The sequence below is a fragment of the Dasypus novemcinctus genome, chromosome 4, assembly GCF_030445035.2.
Source record: "Dasypus novemcinctus isolate mDasNov1 chromosome 4, mDasNov1.1.hap2, whole genome shotgun sequence".
In the NCBI taxonomy this organism is placed as follows: domain Eukaryota; kingdom Metazoa; phylum Chordata; class Mammalia; order Cingulata; family Dasypodidae; genus Dasypus; species Dasypus novemcinctus.
The window spans coordinates 50853397-50870495 of NC_080676.1; positions in this window are offsets into that span (position 1 = coordinate 50853397).

Consider the following 17099-nt stretch of genomic DNA (forward strand, 5'->3'; position numbering starts at 1 on the left):
GATAAAATCATAACAGATTTGGTATGGATTACAACTTGGAAATTTGCAGGTGATCTTCTATAAACTCCCCAGCAGTCTACCCTTTTCCTGGGCCAGATTATATTCAGGTCTGGTAGGGTTCATCAATCTTGCTTTGGAATTGAGACTAGATACCTCCAAAACCAAACCATACTGAATTCTTCCCTCTTTTTCCATAACTTCCACGCCCTTTATTTAATTTATGTCTGTCTACCATAACTAGCCTATGTGTTTCCTTTGAGATTAGAGGTGGCTTTACTCATCTTTGTATTTACCTCTTCTTTTCATCTGTCCCATCCCATCCCATCAGAATGTGTTTTTTTAATGGCAAACACTTCATAGTTACTTGCATAATAAATTGAAAAGTTGAGAATAAACCGTACTACAAATAGAACACAAAGTCAAATGAGGCTCACCTATTGCTTTTAATAATAGGGTGATGGTTAAGTTCATATGTCATCCTTGCTAGGTTTTGGTGTCCAACTGCATGGTCAAACAAGCACTAGCCTGATTATTACTGTAAGGGTAATCCCTAGATGGATTTAAATCATTAGTCAGCTGATTGCATCTACAGCTGATTGCATTTACAATCAACAAAGGAGATTGCCTTCATCAATGAGGTCTCCTCACCGCATCAGCTGGGAGCCTTAGAGGGAGAACTGAGGACTTCAGCAGTCAGAAGGAAGAATTTCTGTTATCTTTACTCCAGCTGGCTAGCTTCTCCTGGGGAATTCCAATCATCTTCATCACGTTTCCAACATATAGCCTGCCCTACAGACTTAGGACTTGCCAATCCCCAGTCATATGAGCCAATTCCTATTAAAATAATCTCTTAATATTTACATATATAAGTGTATATATATATATGTGTGTGTGTGTGTATTAAGATATACCCAGTTTTCTGTTTCTCTGGAGAAACCTGATTAATAAAAATAGTAACGTTTATTAAGTATTACTACATTCTAGGCATTTTGCTAATTGCTTTGTGTGGTGGTGAAACTGATAAGCCCAGAAAATCATGTTCTTAAAGCTAATCCATTCCTCTGGGTGTAAACCTATTATAAGTAGGACCTTCTGATCAGGTTATGTTGGGGTCTGAGCCAGGCCCCTCAGTCAGAGTGGGGGAGTCAGGGCCATTAGCAAAGAAGAAGGTACAGGGAGCCATGAGGAGTTTATGCATATTGAGTTTATTCCATGCTCTTTTCCACCTTTCTCTGTGCTCTCTCTCTGCTTCTGTTCCTTTAAGCTTTCTTTATTCTCTCCACTCCTCTGATTACATGGGAGCTGCTTTTATGTTACTACTATCAGAATATAACATTGGCTCATACAGTGGCATACCTATCATGTTACATATACTGATTAGCTGATACATGGGTCAGTAGGATCAAGTTCATCCCCGAAAGCTGAATGCAGTTATGCTGTGTCACTGTATCCCAGATACAGCAGAGAAGTATCCAGGACACTTAGGCCATTCAACTCTTGGGATACCCCTACATTCCACCCCTTAAGCGGCCGGCGTCTTAAGGGCTCACTGCCACAGGGCTGCACCCTGGGCCCAAAGGCCACAGCAACAACATAAGGCACAACAAAATATAACTAAGAAAATTACAAAACCAATGTTGATTAACACAACTCATTTCCCAATGATCTCAGATGTTCCCACCAATGCCCAGTTCAACTACTGACTACAGTATGATTACAAAGAAACCAGGGGATCCATCCTGCTATTCTCTAAGAATCATTGGCACGTTGTTCAATACACTGGGGTACTATTTCCCTTAATGTAGCATGTTCACCTGGAAACCACCCCCCACCCATTATAGATAGCATAACCCACTGGAGGGCTGGTATTGTCCATATCTCTGTGGAGTAGTGCTTCTACTTGTTTTCGTGTGTCTCCCATTTTGGTGTGGACTGGCCGGTCATCTGAAGCCATGTCCAATTGGCCTCTGTTGCTGGAGTGATGGTCCACAGAATGCTTTCTGCTCCTTCTGCTGGCAGGTCAGTGCATACCCAGCACTGGGTTATGTTGTGAACATGGGCATAGGTATGAGCCCATGACAGTACAGTATTGGCTGCTATCAACCTGGGCACAAAGACAGTAAGGCCAAAGATACCATGAGAGGTAAATCATGTCCCTCAGGCAATATACATGTAACCTGTTCATCTTGGGACAGAATGGTGTCAGGCACTGGTGGCCGCCCTGGTCCAGAATACCATACCTTGTCTCCTCACACTAAAGATGACTGCAAAGGGGATAGCTCCACTGGGAGCAAGGGTATGGGCCACATTTGTAAGACAAAAGTTCCCCTCAGAAAGGTTCCCACTGAGTTTTCAGGTAGTGCAACTCATACCTCAAATGGCCATTTACAAGCCCATGGTGTCACGGTCAATTTCCTCTTCACATTGTCTCCAAATGGTAACAGGATGGCTCTCCAAGTGGGGACGTCAGTTACAACAGTCTATGGCCATGTCCACACCACTGTTTGTCCTGACCCCAAGGCAGTGGGGTCAGGCAATACCAAAATTCCATCTAAAACTTTAGGAAATGCAAGCGTGTCTGAGGTATTTGTTATTACATGTAAGGGTAAAGCACATCCCCACATAACCAAGTCTAGGGGCAACTGCCCCATTTGCAGTGGCTGCTCGTTTAGAAGGCATACTGCCCATGACTCCTTTGGAGACATCACATGTAATGTGTCCTTTAATAAACTATTATACCATTCAGTCATGCCTGCAGCCTGTGGTCAATATGGAACATGCAAATGCCAATCAATGTCTTCATTTTTGCCCAGGTTTGCACTTTGGAAGCTGTGAAATCAGTGCCTCTGTCACTCCGCACTTCAAGGGGATGCCCGTACTGGGCACTTAAAATATTCAATGCCACAAGAGTACTCTTTTGGGTGGTTATTTGGAATGGAAGGGCAAAAATTAAACCTCTATTAGTATCCACAGCTGTGAACAGGAACTTTTATCCTTTATCAGAGGGCAGGGGCCCACTATAATCTACCTGCCATACCTGTAGGTATGTCTTTCATGGACACCCAATATCTACATGGGTATTGTTTAGCACATAGTTCACAATCTGTTACCATGTTCATTGCATCTGTAGTTGTTAATGGGATACCATATGGCCTGGCTATCTGCAGGAGGGTTCAATCCCCCACATGACCCATGTGCCAGGTAGCCACACAGCCCTTCCATCCATCAGATGGTATAAAACTCTCACTTGTGCTAGACTGTCTGCAGTGTCATATCCTGGGTTTATGAGAGGTTTATGCCCAAATATGATAAAGAGTTATAGTGCACTCTTGCCCTTTGGACCACAAGTCCTTCCACAAATTTTGTCTCCAGAGAGGTCTTTTACCAACCATCCATTCTTGCTGTTCCCACTGGGGAAGCCATAAAGTTAGTCCTTTGTACACAGCCCAAATATCTGTGCACATAGTAAGGGGGCCGGTTTCATGCATTATCACTGGCCACATGGCTCTCAGTTCAGCCCATTGGCTGCTTTGACCAAAGCCAGTTTCAAACCAGATAGCTTCTGTATCCACTTGGATACCTACAGCAGTCTAAGACATCATCCTGTCTTTGCTGGACCCATCAGTATATCAGGCATCAGCTGGTCTAGTCCCCATTCCATCTTTATACTGGCTAGGATCTAAAGCCTAGGGACCAGGAAGCCCTCTGGTTGAGGAGTCAACTTGAAACTCTACTGGTCCTAATACTTCCTGCAACTGTACAAATAGGGGGCTAGTGCTCAACATTGCCTGTTGTTTCAAATATGCACCCCACTTAGCCAATGTGGGAGTCTGAGCCACCCCAGTCCTGGAGGCATTCAACCACGAACATACCCATCTGGCCACAGGGAGGGAGGTTCATACTAGGACTCATTGTGGTCCTCCTATAAACACTTCACATACCTAAAGGGCAGCATACACGTGCTAACTAGTGCTCAATGAGAGAATAATGGGGTTCTGCTCCTTTCCATAGTTGAGACTAGAACTGTATAGCACCCTGCTTTTCCCATGTGTCTGCTAGAGGCCCAGCCATACACAGCATCATGACAAGTGATATCAAGTTGGAAAGGCACAGATTGATCAATAACTTACAAGGTCTGAGCCTGACCAACTGTCTGCTTGACAGCTAGAAAAGCATGTTTGTGAGTATCATTTCAATACCAAACACTTCTCTTCTTCTGGAGGGTATACAAGGGGTGGATTATCTGTGCCAAATGAGGTATAGATACCCTCCAATATCCTAATAAGCCAGTAAATACCTGTAGCTGTTTTACAACAGTAGATCAGGGTTACACTTGTACCTTATCTATTACTGCCTCAGGGATAACTTTTGTCTTACCTGACCAAAGAACTCCCAAGAATTTGACAGATACTTCAGGCCCTTGGACCTTTGCTTCATTGACTGCCCAACCTCATGTTGTTAGCCTATCTCATAGGTCCTTGACTGCTTCTTCTAAATCTGAAAGAGAATCAGAGGTTAGCATGACATCATCAATATAATGAAATAGATGAAGAGAGGATTCGTGCATCCAAGTAGAGAGATCCTGTGCAATCAAACAAGAACAGATGGTTGGGCTATGAGTATATCCTTGAGAAAGAACCAAAAAGGTTCACTGGAGTCCTTCCCACATAAAGACAAATTGTTCTTAACTCTCTGGTGCAATATCTACAGAGAAAAAGCATTAGCCAATCTACTACATAATGATATTATCCTAGCACATGTGATAGCTGATCCATGATCTCAGTCACTGATGGGACTGCTCCCTGTAAAGGTGGAGTCATTTATTCAGTTCACGGTAATTTACCATCATGCGCCACATTCCACCAGGCCACATGAGGACTATGCGTGGCCTCTGGTCCTCTGACTTCCCTAATGGTTTCTTGGCCCACTTGTCAATTTTCATAGACATTGTCTTCTGGTTCTGCCAGTAAAACATCTGGTAAACAGAGAGGATGTCTCATTAGTAGGGGCCTTTTTCCATGCAACTTTGTGTACTGTTGCTCTGGCATTAGCTCCTTCCAAAAAGCTAGTAGCGCTTCATTACGTTGCGCTTTATCTTATCCGGATTCACATTGGCAACAATGAGGTCTGCTGACATTTGCAATCAAGACACTTTTAGAGGCCTTAAGGACTTGCTCCCCTGGGCCCGAGTTGGGCCGGTTGTTTGCTCCTCCATATGGCCCCCTCCTCGTGCTGCTCCAGAAGGGGGAGGGATCTTTTGGACTCCATGACCCCACCTTATTCATGTATGGGGCTAAGAAGGCTGCTAAGGAGCCAAAAGTACGTAGTGGAGCTGTAGCCAGAATTATGTCTTTCATACAGGTGGAAAAGAGTTTACTGTCTGGGCCCACATAATTTGCCTGGAATATTTTTTGGTGCATTCCTATGTCATGTACAATCTGAGCCAGGTCCATATAAGTGGCCCATTAACTAAGAGTCTCTGGGAGCTTCCCAGCTTTGTGCCATATCATCCAACACAGAGTTGTGGGGGTGTTGTGGGGACCCAGCCCGGGGCTCATCGCGAGTACTCACGGCACCATTGGCCTCTCTGAGGGCCATCTCTTCTTCCAACGCACTCAGGTGGGCCTCCAGTCCCTCCTGCTGCCCTGTAAGTCTTTGAACACAGGCTTGAGCAGCCAAAATTTCCTTGTGCTGTTCCTGCAGCATAGTTAGGAACAACTAGGGCATTTTACCAGCCCATTCTTTCTGGGAAAGGAGGTAGCACAGCTTCCAAAGATTTCAGCACTTTTGCAATAAACTCTGGAGTGGGATGAACCATTTTCCAGCTATCCAGAGGGGCCCATTACAGGAGAATCACTGCCACCGGACACCAAAGACCTGAACGGGGCCACATCCCACACCCATCATGCACTGTTGAGTCCACCTGGGGCTGAAGATCCACTCATCATGCTTGGAACCATCCTGCTGACTACACCAAATGTTGGAGTCCAAGCCAGACTCCTCAGTCAGAGTGGGAGAGTCAGGGCCATTAGCAAAGAAGGAGGCATGTGGAGCCATGGGGAGTTCATGCACATTGAGTTTATTCCATGCTCTTTTCCACCTTTCTCTGCTCTCTGTCTCTGCTCCTCTTCCTTTAATCTTCCTTTGTTCATTCCTCTGTTCATATGGGAGCTGCTTTTATATTACTACTATGAGAATAGATGACTGACTCTTATAGTGGCATACCTATCATGTTACATATACAGATTAGCTGGTGTATAGGTCAATTGGATCAAGTTCATCCCCTGGAAGCTGAGTGCAGTTATGCTGTGTCTCTGCATCTGGGATATAGTCAAAAAGTATCCAGGACACTTAAGCCATTTAACTACTGGGCTCTAGCTACCCCTACAGGTTACTTTAGTTAAGGCATGGCCCAGGGTGGGTCTTAATCCTCTTACCTCAGTCCTTTATAAAAGAATGAAATTCAGACAAAGAGAAAACAAGAAGCTGAAAGCAACAAACCCAGAAGAGAAGAGAGAGGCCAACAGATGCTGCCTTGTGTCTTGCCATGCAACAGTGGAGCCCAGGATCTCAGCAGCCAGTCTCTGGGAAGAAAGGATTGTCTTGATGATGACTAGATTTGGACATTTTCACAGCTTGTAAGTTAATAAATTCCATTGTTAAAAGCAACCCATTTCTGGTATATTGCTCTCAGCAGCCTAGTAAACTAAAATACTTTGTACATATTATGTATCCACTGTAAGGACACCATGAAAAATGTATTACACCACCCCTATTTCAGAGATAAGAACAGAGGCTTCCACAGGAAGGTATCTTGCCCCATAGCACATACTAAGGAATGGCGATGACAAGGCTTCTCCTAGAAGGAAGCAGCAGAACACTTACCCTTAGCTGAAACTATATGGTACACAATAGCCCCTCAGGCTGTACCCGCTACCTGTAGTTGAACTTCCCCCAAAAAGCACACGGAGTGGAAATTCAACGAGTTACTAAGCTCCCAAACTCCTGAGATTCTGGGCATTTCTGGGAAAACACTAGCTCTTATCAATTGGTAGCTAGTGGATAACTTCCCTGTACCATCCAAACTATACAGCCTTTAAGGCAGTATTTCCCAAGGAAGGGTCCCAGGATCATCTGTACAGGCTCATCTACATACTTGCAGAATATGTAGATTATTAAATCACACCCTAGACCTTGTGAATCAAAATCTCTCCAGTGGGTCTTCTTACCCTGAGGGTAAGGTCTTGGACACACTGAAGTTTCAGAGCCTCAAAGCTCAGTTTCACTTGTACACAAGGTCGTTCAGTCTCTTTCTTTTAAGTGCAGGTGGTAAGACAGCTCTCACATCTCCAATATATGTTTCTTCATCCATACTTTGAGGAAAAGAATTTGCCTTACTCAATTTGTTATCATGACTCTTACTTTGAAGGTGAGGAAACAAAGGTTTAGAAAAATTAAGTGATTTCCCCTAAATCAGATTAAATGCAAGTCTTCTCATTCTCAAAGGTAGCTTTTTCTCAGGCTTAATTAGAATCATTAGAAGTAAATAGGGTACTGCTATTGGACAGCACTTGGTAAAGTATTTTGAGAAATGTATGAGACCAGCTAATCAGATAGGGCAGGGCCTGAGAAATAAAGGGAAAGGAATCACTCCACTATATTTAAAGAGATGTGTAACAATTCTATGGGATTTTCCACTCTCCACCCATAAATTTGCTAAAACAATAAAAGATTGCATTATGTTGCTTTTTATTGGAAAACCCTATATTTATAATTTTACAGTGCGAATGGAGAAAACACAAATTATTTGAGATTACTTCCTGTTTTAATAATGACACATAAAAACCCTGACTGTTTTGTTTGTTTGTTTGTTTTTTAGTTTGGCTTCTCATTTTTTTTTTTTTTTAAAGAAAGGGGAAGCCACGGCAAGGAGCCCTTAATGTGTGTAATATTGCTCAGGTCACACTTCTCACTCAGATTCTCCTTTGATGATTAAATATTAGGCTTTCCCCTTCTAAATTCCTTAAAATCTTTTTATTCACAATAAGGAAGAAAAATTTTAAAATAGCAGACTCCCAACAAAATTTGCTGTCTCATTTCACAAAGTATTAGCAAATTATATTCATTGGAATAACAGTGGCACCCTCTCTGCCAAATTCAGAACAAAGCTAGCATTTTAATTGAATTCGGGGGTGGGGGGAATGTTAAAAACTATCCAGATATAGTTAGATGTACAAAAAATCGAAACATTTATAATTCTAAAAAATTACTATCATTCTTAGTCTATGAGTGAGTCCAAGGTCAGTTTTAGTTGGTAGGGGGCTTAAAGGAGATCATAAAAGTTGTCAGCTACCCTGAGATCTTTCATCTATACACATACAATGGCTTTTGAAATTTCCACCATGGGAGTGCCAGAAGCGTCCATTTCAAAAATGCAGCTAGTTCCTGGAAGCCTCCTAATCAGGCAAGTCCACACCTTCAAGCTCCTTCTTTTGGAAGGCAGGAAGCAGAGCACAGGCTGCAATACCAGAGACTGATGAGTGAAGTCACCACCAAATCCCTGGGTAGTTTCTTGGCACAGACACTTGGTTGATTTCTGGTTTGGTCCTTAGAGTTTGAAGAGACTGAGTATCTTCCATTAAAGGTGAGTTCTTGCCAGGTGTGCCAGGGGATAACTCGCAGCTAAGGTAAGACCTATTGTGTACTGGACCATGAGAGTTCTTGGCATACAGAGATGAATAAAAATGGTTTTGCCTTCTAATCCTTGTTTGAAAAGAAGTTAGTGTGGAGAAGGGGTGGATAGAGAACATAGAAGGTTAGTCATTTGGCCCATGACTACAACCATGAAATAATAAGCAGTCTTTACTTCCTGGGCCTTATGATATAGTAGCAAACCAAGTTTTGAGAATCTTGAGATGTCATGCCAAAGAGGACCAAGAAGACCCAAAGCAAAGCCAAAGTCCATGTCAGCATTATAATTGCAATACCATGAGAGATAAAAATGGTAGTGTCAAGGTTAGTACTGAGAAGCCAAAGTATAGCAAATTAATCCTCAAAACCTTTGAAATATAATTAGGTCAATTCTACTGATCTGGATAAGTTTGACTACTTGAAGGGTTTAAGTAACAACCATGAAGAAAAAGGCAAAGTTCCTCTTCTTTACCATATTGGCAGGGGGAAATCCTATATTGACCACATGACCATACAGACAGTGGCCTCCCAGTGAAAAGTCATGGTCAACCAAGCATCATATGTCTGTGTCTACACATTATCTATGTCTGTATCTTATATATATATATATATATATATGTGTGTACATATCTATGTGTGTATATGTATGCATTTATAAATAGATATGTGTGTTTGTATATAAACATGTGTATGTATGTATATACACACACACTGATAGACTCTGAACACTTCAGACAGTCCCAAGATTAACCCAGTTTTTTGTTTTACATTTGATCTTGTGTCACATAGCTGTACAGTCTATGATTCTTATTTGTGGCTGTATTTCCCTGAATCAAAACCTAATGTTGCATTCTGCTATGAAATGTTTGGAACAAAGTAAACAAACATATAGTTCAATTTTGCTTCAATCAAGAGATGTGTTTATGTATGAAGGACTAGAAGCCTTGCTTTGGCTCTTCCTTCTCCTCAAACTCAAATCAAAACCCTATAAAATCATTAGGTAATTTTCCAAATGTTATCTCTTTCATGAAGCCTTCCCATTCCTCTACTTTTGAATCCCCATAGGATTCTTTGTACCTCTAAAGCAGTTCTATTTTTCACATTCCTACTATGTATCTCCTACTAAGTTATTTGCCTATTTATAAGAGTAAGTATTTACTGAGGTCGATACTCGGGTGCAAAATGAAATAAGATAAAACCCAGTCATGGATTTACACAGGGGTTGAATGTTCTTCTGGGGGAAAAGCTTGAACTTTGTCCACAAATTGGAGTTTAAAAATATGGGTATTCCAATAACCCAGCCATGCTAGAGGATGCTTATTTTGCAGTGGGAGCATCATATCTTGACCCAGAGAAAAGAGGCATCTCACTAACTTCTATCCTGCTTTGTGACAATCAAATCCTACAGACTTATGCCAAAGGAAGCATCATATACCTTCTCATTTTGAAAAAGCATTGCTTGCCTGCTTGATTTGTCAGGAAATTGTGCTCCAGTAACAACAGGGTGGCAACGAAGTATCTCTTGATGATGACCCCAGGGCCAGTGACTGCAGAGCTGTAGCTCAGCAAATCACAACTGCAAATGTCTACAGGCTCATTTGTAGAGACCTACCAGGCAGTCCACCAGAGCACTCCTTTACAATGGGTACAAAAGAATCTCAAGACCTGGTTGGTAGTATATTATCAGCTAACTCAAGCTTTCCATTCATAACTAGTAAAATATATGAAATCAGTATTCTAGAGTGGAAACTCAAAACACTTTTTACATGTTCTGTCTTCTATATTGAGGGTTTTTGTTATGTGCATTTCCAAGTTGCATGATGCAATTACATGTCTCACAACCAATCCTAAGACAATGTGATAGCAGTATAGATTGAAATTCTGAAAGGGAATAACTGCCCGGAACATTGATCTTTATTATAAATCTAGTAAATTGAAATATAAAACAAAATTAAACTCTTTAATATGCTTCAGAAGTGATCATTTCATAAAACTGTAAAAATAAACAAAAGCCTGGATAATTATGGATAATTCCAAGGAAGTTATTCTACTACCAATGCATATAATAGATTCTTTATTTTTACCACAAAGTAAAACCAAAATTTTTTATTAATATAAAAATCCATTTCTCCTTCTTAAACCCCCATGTTTGTCTATTACATCCTTAAATGACTTTAAATTCAGTTTGGTTTGGGGTGGTGGGAAGAACTTTAATTTCTCTTAGTCTCCCTGGGACTCTCATACATCTCAGTATGTGCCTAAATGAATAATAGACACCCCTTGTGGAATTCCAAAAAATATATGATGAAGGATAATACAACTAGAGACTAGCAGATACAGATATAGAGCTATTTGTGTATTATTTTTTTTATATGGCTATGTTTTTTCTCATAGGCTGGAGGAGTCTGAGAAAAGCTTATTTTAACTCCTTCAACAAAACAAAATGAAAACTATATGTGTACATGTATCTATTAAGGGCAGACAATAACCTACTCTTTTTTGTCTTTCCTAAAGCATTAGCATAATACATGACAAAAAGTAGACTATCAATAAATGATTATTTGATTTTATTGCATGGATCTTACTCACCAGTCTTATAGGTTGCATAAAACTCTCCTCACCAAAAGTCCTTGTTCAGAGAAAAGAAAATGTCATAAGATACTAATATTGCTCTCCAAGAGAAGTAAAGTATCATCAGGAATTGGCTGATCTAAAAGGCAATGGGTCTCTTAGTAATGGTCAGGCTTTCTAGAGGAGACAGGATGACTAGGTAAGGTTTTTAATCCAAGCAGAAAATGCAGCAGTGATGAAGAGTGTAGGGACAAGGTACTACAAGAAGCACCAGCAGGGACTCTGGGCATGAAAAGATGCTGACAGAAAGAAGGGGCGGAAGAGAAAACCCTGCATGAATAGCCCAGCCTCCCAGAATTAAATTCCTCAAAAATTCTCATATTTTCAGAAAAATTGACCAAATGTACAGAATTAAAAGTCTAGCTGTGTAAAGCATTTGGGTACTTGACTGGATATTGTTTCCATTTCCATAGACATTGTCATAAGATGACTTCAACTCTGCTACCTACAACTCTATCCTAGGGAAATAAATTTGTATTGCAAATCACCATGTCCACAAAGAGCAAACACTGAACTCATAGTCAAACCTGAATCTCTCTTTTGCTACTTTTATGACAGTCAACATATTTTGTAATAATTTCTCTTATGACTGATTGATGTATCTGTACAAAGGGAAATAATTATCCCTACATCATCCATTTCACTGAATTGTTTTTCAGATGAAATTACATCACATGTAGAAAAGCACTTATAAGGCATAAAGTCCATGTAAACAGAAAGTATTGTTGTTGATATTAACATCTACATAAGACATTCAGTCAAAACCAAACAAGTGATGATGTTTCATGAATGGAAGCCTATGGCAGAGGAGAGCTGAAACTCATAGCTACAACAGTTGAGTCCTCTGTCACACTTTGGTTTTGTTTTCACTCACTGTGCCTTCACATCTTGCTGTTTAAATATTTCAAACACTCCTTTTATGGGAAAGTTAGGTACTAAGCTGATGATGTGCCACAATAAATTTAATTTTTTTCCCTAATGATTGTGTTCACAAAGCATGGATCTTTCAAAAATCAGAAGTAAATTAGCCTATGAGCTGAAAACATAAATATTTTCAATACCAAGAATCATTCCAATGTTCCACTGCTTTCCAAAAGCTGCATGATGGTGAGCGCCTATAGATTATTAGGCTGTGATGCAGCACATTTTTAAATTAAAATTAAATTCCAATGATCTGTCAGGCAATCCACAAGAAATACACAGTGTAATAAATTCTAGAACTTATTCTTTCTTTCTGTTCTTTAGAAAACTGCACTAAATTCCTCCATACTACATTTCTACAACTATGAAGAAAGGCTTTTAAAAATCATTTTTCAAAAAATTATCATTCTAAGAAGTACAAATATATACAAATATTTGTGTATTTTTCAAAGGGACTCACGAAAGAAGAGCACAAAACATTTCTTAGAAATCTTGGGAATGTTATTTGTATTACCAGACATTGTATGTCCTCTCATGGCCCACTGGGTGGACTGTGGGAGAGTATGATGTGGACCATTGACCATGAGGTGCAGCGGTGCTCAGAGATGTATTCACCAAATGCAATGAATGTCTCATGATGATGGAGGAGTTTCTTGTTATGGGAGGAGGAGAGGGGTGAGGGGGGTGAGGGGTATATGGGTACCTCATTTTTTTTAATGTAACATTAAAAAAATAAATAAAGACCAAAAAAAGACAAATATATATATATAATTCAGAGATGTCAGTGGTCCAGTTTGGTCAGGAATTATTTTTTACCAGCAGCAGTGAAGCTGTAGAATCAGTATATATGGGAGAAATGGCACTGGTTTCTAAAACTTTGTGTGCAACCATGGTAAATTTACATCTTCTCTCTGAAATTAGGATCCTCATTAAATTGTGGTAAGTAGAATCTACTATATGAAAAGTTCCTGTGACAGAGTTTGTTAATTAATTCCCAATAACTTTCTCCCCTTTTTCCCTAACAATAGAATCCTCCAGTTTTATCCGGGTTTATGACTACCCAGATTAAAAACTACATTTCCCATATTCCTTTACAACTAGAAATGACCATATGGGTAAGTTCAAACCAGTGGGATATGAGTAAAAGAGATCGTGCCCTTAAACAGAATCAGCATGCACTTCCTTCCTCCAATCCCCTCCCCCCTTCCATGGGCTAGAAGATATACATCGTGTTCAGCCCTTTTGCACCATATAGAAAAGACAACACTACCCTAGAGATGGCAGAGAAAAGAAAATAGAAAAAATAGAAACAGCCAGAGTCTCTGTCTTAGTTACTTGGCTTCTATGACAACTACCACCTGATAGATTGGCTTAAAATAGGAATTGATTGGCTCATGGCTTCAGAGGCTAGAAGGCTAGAAGGCTTGCTTCCTTCAATAGCATTCTGACTGGCTGGCATTACTTGAGTTCCATGGTTGTTCCATCACTTGGCGATCTCCTTTCCTTTCTCTTCCAAGTTCCTGCAGACTCTGGTTCCTGGCTCTACAGCATGACCATCTTTCTTTACATCTGAATTTCTTCTGCTTATAAAGGTCTCCAGTCATCAGGTTAAGCTCACCCTTATTCAGTTGAACCATACCCTAACTAAAACATCTCCAAGATATCCCATTAACAACGGGCTCACACCTGTAGGAATGCAGACTAAGACCAAGAACACGTTTTTGGGGGGTGTATAATTCAACACCTCGGTCCCCGATACCATGGAGCTGCCATATACATCCTCCACTTAAATCTGGACTGTTACGAGAGAGAAATAAGCTTCCAGCCTATTCAAGCCACTGTTGTTTGTGGTGTTTTAGAATGGCTGGCCTTAACTGTTACGTTTCATTTCCATTTTGAAGACAATGTGGTTTAATGAAACATTATGGGATTTTGAAAAAATTAAAGCTTGGGTCCAATCCTGACTCTGCTGCATTTCTAAGAGCAAATTTCTAAATATCCCTAAGTCTCTATTTTCTCATCTCTAGATAATGTAAAGAAATTAGTCTTATTAGAGTACTTAGTCATTGGTAAGTGGTCAATAAATGGTAGTTGAAGTTATCAGTTTCTATTAAAATGGCATAACATAGTTATAATTCTGAAAAGAACCTGACATCATTTTGTTTTTATTGTTGTTTTGAAATAACTTATAGCTCTCAAGACACTAACATATTACCACATTATGGGCTGAATATTTCATCAGCCTAATACTCTGAGACCCCTGGTCATGCTTAAACATAAACTCCTTCTCCCTATTCCTTGTTCTAATCTTAAAATCAGGAAGAAATACTGTGTTTCAGTGCAGATTGTGAGATCAGTATCCCTGGGTCCTAATTCCTTGTCTGTTCAAAACATTTTGAACAAAGATTGAGCTTGAACATCCCCTGGGATTACCAAAAGAAGCTGTTTAGGTATTTGTCGAAATTGGATACAGAATAATATAATTTTGTAAACAATATCATGCTGGAAAAATAAATATTTCCTTTGTTGAGAATATTGCTTTAAGAAATAGGCAATTCTGACATTAGAGTTGCCAATGAACAGTTGAAACCTTCTCTTTCTTGCATATGCCAATCTCTATTACCACGAACTCAGCCAGGTCAGACAGTAAGGGAGCTTATTCAAACCTTTCCTCAGAAGAAAGTGTCTTTCATCCCTCATAGGAAAATGTTAAAACCAATTTACTGAACATCATGAAGAGTTTTTCTCACCATCCACTGGAATCCCAGGCATTGGCTTAGAATAGAATCAAATTACAGAACTGGTTGCTTTTACCTGGGAAGGAAATTTTTACATTTGTTCTGAAATGCTTTCCTTCCCTAATAAGAATTGCAGTTTATCACCATTGCAAGCCTTCATCAAGAGGAGGCACGGTACAAAAATGTTTTCTCAGAATGTTTTCAACAATACATCTCTTCTATGTTATGACTTGTATGGTGGAAAATCTGTTATCCTTCATCTTGAAATAAATGCCTGCTCTAACCTTCAAAGGATTGATACAGAGTTTTGAATTGTATTTCAAATGGAAAAAAATATTAATGGGTAGATGTTAAAATCATTATTAAAGATTTTCACCCAAGAAATGAAAAGAAAATGACTCATTTTAGGCCATTGTTACATGGTGTATCTTTTTTGGGTTGTTTTTTTCCCCCCAACTATCATATGTAAGTCTTTTCATCTACCTGCTTGTCATCTTTCTGTCAAAAGATTTTTCACATCATATTCTTTCTATCTCTCAAAATACTTTACTTTAAAATTTTATCACAGCCATTTTCTAGGGTTTTTTTAGGTTATGACACATAACACAAAATGTAAAAAGCTCCTATTTTTTAAAAAGTCAGCCTTAATAAGGAAAAAGAATATAACTGATTATTCAGAGTATTTTTTTCTGAATTGAATCTATAATCATTCTCCTTAAATTTCTCATATAGTTCCAAAGTTTGATAGACATTTTTCCTCATTAAAGCTAATGTGATATAACTATAAAAACAGAGAGAAATAAATGGCATATGAAGGCTTCTTCTTCATTTCTAAATCCTTTCCCTGAGACTCTTTTGCTATGTACCAGAAGAATTTCTGGTGAAAGAATTCAGTTTCTACTAGAGTTAAAAGTCCATTCACTAACATACCTGTGCCATTTTGGAAATGAACCATGCCAACGCACCAAGACCCATCCTCCTCTCTGAATGCTCTCTACTGACCCCTTACTGTTTCTCTTGCAATGTAAATGGTGAAATATGGCCAACAATCATTATAAACAGACTTTTTCTGTCCTCATTTGGGACCGACTGCTACATTTTCTTAAAAGAGGTACCAGGGACTGAACCCAGGACCTCGTATATAGGAAGTGGGTGCTCAACCATTTGAGCTACGTCCACTCCCAAGCCCCATTCTTAAGTATACTGGCATTCCACAATAAGATGGAGAAAAGCAACATGATCAAGTTACTACTTGGAACACCATAGACAGAAGGTAGGAGGGGCCCATGCAGAAATGGCTTCCCAGATTCTGGGTCAGTAATTTGGGAAAGGGAAAAGAGGAAGAGAAAATAATGCATGCTAAATAATTATCTGTATAACATCCTACAAAATCTGGTAGGAAAAGAACTCTTTTGTGAAGACTTCTTCCCTATCTTTCACCAGAAATATATTTCCCTTTCAAATCACTCAGATTGTACCACGTACCTTTGAATGCTTTTTCCAGAACTCAGTGTTCATTAGAAATGAAATGAGTAACAAAGTTTATATCTAAAGCAGTCCTTTATCTAGGATTGAAATTATAATTGTTTTTCTGAATGCAAATAATTAAAATGAGTGACTGTAGGTGTGAGAATGTGTGTGTGTGTTAACAAATAGCTCTTAGACGGATGGGATTAAAGCACTGTTACATTTTTGCATTTTCTAGTTTCATGAAGTCAAACATGGTATAGATTATATGTCCAGCTCAGTCGGAATCATCAAGCACTTGAAAACTCATCTTTTAAAAAATATCATTAACAAAGAAGCAAAAACAGTGACCTGGAAGGTTTGATACTCTCAGGAGACTACTGATAAGCTGTCTTTCCTAACTGACTTTAATGCAACCTGTTTATCCCAGTGGTCAAAGACTAGAACTGTTTTTAAGATTTATAGATAGCCCAGTCCAGCTTAGAATTATACTAACAGGTCTGTACTAATTCTGTGCTCTAGAACTTAATTCCTTTATTCTCAATCAGTGATTTCGTTGATTTACTTCCATTTATATGGCCTAATCATGTTAGAAACCAGAAATGATATAGGAGTGAGTGAAAAACAAACTGAAAAATGTCAACCAACACC